The sequence below is a fragment of the Dendroctonus ponderosae genome, unplaced genomic scaffold (genome assembly GCF_020466585.1).
Source record: "Dendroctonus ponderosae isolate FM_Combo_2020 unplaced genomic scaffold, Dpon_F_20191213v2 Dpon_F_20191213_1, whole genome shotgun sequence".
Classification (NCBI taxonomy): domain Eukaryota; kingdom Metazoa; phylum Arthropoda; class Insecta; order Coleoptera; family Curculionidae; genus Dendroctonus; species Dendroctonus ponderosae.
The window spans coordinates 1309317-1312183 of NW_026017110.1; positions in this window are offsets into that span (position 1 = coordinate 1309317).

Genomic DNA, 2867 nt, shown 5'->3' on the forward strand with positions numbered 1-2867 from the left:
TCGGCCTCAATCGAGGTTGAATGGGATGGGTGAGTGGTGCGCCCGATATCAGATCGAACTTAATGTTTAGCTTTATGTGCGAGAGCTGAAGCCAAAAAAGCTGATTTATGGCTTTTCGGGCAAAAATGAAATGTGCACGTACTCGGTGACGTTACTTTCGGATTTACTGCGAAAGCACAAAGAGGATCAATGATCAGGCCAACAACACCAACAAATAATCGCCAGAAATCATCGCCCGCGTGTTTTGTCTACTACTTGCAGTGGACTTAATCGGGAATTTTCAGATCGAAATTCCGTCTAATTTAGAGGATTTTAAAGCTGATGTGGCCAATTTAATATAACTCGAAACAGTTTTAACGATTTCCTGTAACAAACTGTCGAACATGGGATCAGGGCAAATGAAAAATTAGGGCCAGTTTGCGCAACCCAAAGTTCCGTATCATGTTCGTCCATTTTGGCCACGTACTCACGTTATACCATACTATATAAGCCGTGCGCCGATTTTAAATCGGACTTCTTTCAGTCATTTATTAGCTGCAAAGGAAAATAGTTGCGTACAATAAGTCGGCCGAGACATTGGAGGACTGAGGAAAATCCTTTTTTTTTATTAGCTTTAATGCTGCTGGCTCACTACTAATCATAGAAAACTTGAAGTGAAATTATCTCTCGAAGATGCATATGCCAGTCGTCAAAAATAAATCGCCGAAAAAGCATTGAAGAGGTAAAGTTGCAAAGGTAAAGTAAAAACGATGAAAACTCCCACTGCAAAACATCCCAATAAGCCTTAAACATGTAAAAGTTGACACTATCTCACCAAGAAACAGTGTTCACGTGAAACGGGCAATTGCTTCAAATACGTTCATTGAGACTTAGTCTGAATTTATTATGAAAATTTATTAAGAATGCAAAATTTGGCCAAAGCAGGTCAATATCTAAATAAGTACTTCGGGATCACTTGCAGCCTCGTAGGGCGCAAGTGTTAACCCATCACAAAGAGATAAACAAGTTCCACCTACCTTTAGGCATTTTAGCCCGGATTTTGCGCTATTTTCACATTTGAATAAAGCAAAAAATATGGTTTAAAACAGACAAATACTGATGTTGTTTTTCTAATTTTCAGACTTTTTAAGCAGATTGAACTTGTAAAGTTTAATTTAAAAACAAACTGCTGCGGCAAACCTGACTGATTAATCAATAAATAGTCAATTTTTGAAAGTTGAGGGAAAATTATTTATAATTTGAAAAATCGAATTGAGAATTAAACAGCAGTTTAATTTAGGGTGTAATTTAAAGAAGGAAAACGTGCAAACGACGCAAATTATCTGCTAAAACAATAAAAAGTACAGTTCACAACAGAAAGTTAATAGTTTTACTTATCAAAGGAGTCTTCTGTAGTGAACCTCCTTCGTCAACAAAATTTCGACAAATTTCAAGAATCCAGAAGGTCCTTCGTCGTTCCTTGTGGAATAAATATCCTATGCAGCAATAGGGTAGAATAAAAGCCAACAATATGAGACTAAAAGCTCGACAGTTACACGGCAATCAAATGAAATGCATGCAAGAAAAACGTTGTTCAGTATTACAGAAATTTCGTCAAAAGTTTATTTAGGTGAAATGAACAGAGGCAACAAACAGAAATGAAAAATGCCATCAACAGTTGCTCCTCGAAAAACTAAACTCAGTGCAAAGCAATTTATAGATTGGAAATCATGTTTACCAGCTTTCTGCAAGGTGGCGCCCTATCCTCCATTTTGTACCCCTTCATTCTCAAAAAACTTACAGTACACTTGAACGAACAATAAACATCCACTCATAATTGAAAACTTTAACCTTTGAGTTAGGAGATAGCGGATAATCTGGCTCACTTATATACGTATATGCCGTCTATGAACAAAACAGTGTCGAAGTATTTCGTTCAGCGAAATGAATATTTGACCACTTTTTCCAAGAAAACTCAAGCGATTTCAGGCTTCTACCACTTTCCGAAGGCAGCGAGCTACTGAATTACCGTGATGGTGCAATTGTTTACTTTATCGTCCCTTTGGGTGAATCATCATTAGCAGTTTGATCTCCGTTTTTTTATTGTTGACTGTTTTGTAGAAAGTGCCTGCCCGCAAATATTTTCTATATATATATAGAAAATATATAAGTTTCTGGCTCACACTAGTTTGAACAAAAAATTCCAGCCAAATATGGACATTCCAGTCATAAAGCGGAAAAGACTTTTTCATGCTAAATTAAATGCGAACGTCGCCTTATTTTTGCACGAGTTCTCAGATCAGTTTTTGCCAATTTTTTTTAGAGCTTCAAAGGCAGAAGAGCGCTCACTTGGACTGGCACTTCGCCACCTTCACAAAACAGTTTTGTGAGAGGACAATAGAAGAAAATTGATTTTGAAAAAATTTGCTAAAAAATTCCTTTAATTGAATTGAAGCCTGTCCTGTAAAAGTTACGTCGTCCACCTCCTCCAGGTTGATCTCCATCAATCGTAAGAGAAATTGTTCTTTGAATCCTGTCAACTAGACTAGGAAAAAATACCCCGAACTCAATAGAAGATTCATTTAATGTCGTATTTCCTTCATTCGCCTAGTTCAAGAAACGTTCACAACTTTCTGTGGCTCGAATGGTTCTTGAGAAACTTCGAAAAAAGCAGCGTCATGTTCAAGTGGATTTTGCAACTCAAAACAAAAAACTTCTTGAATTCGAGCATTTTTCAAGAAAACTGCCAACATTTCCTTACCGATGGTTCACTTTCTAAAAAGGCTATTTATTTCTCTCTAGAATGACGTACAAATGAGCGTTCTTGCTCATTTTGCCTCCGAGAAATGAGCAAAAAGGGGACGGAAAACATGAAGTTTTGGCATAAT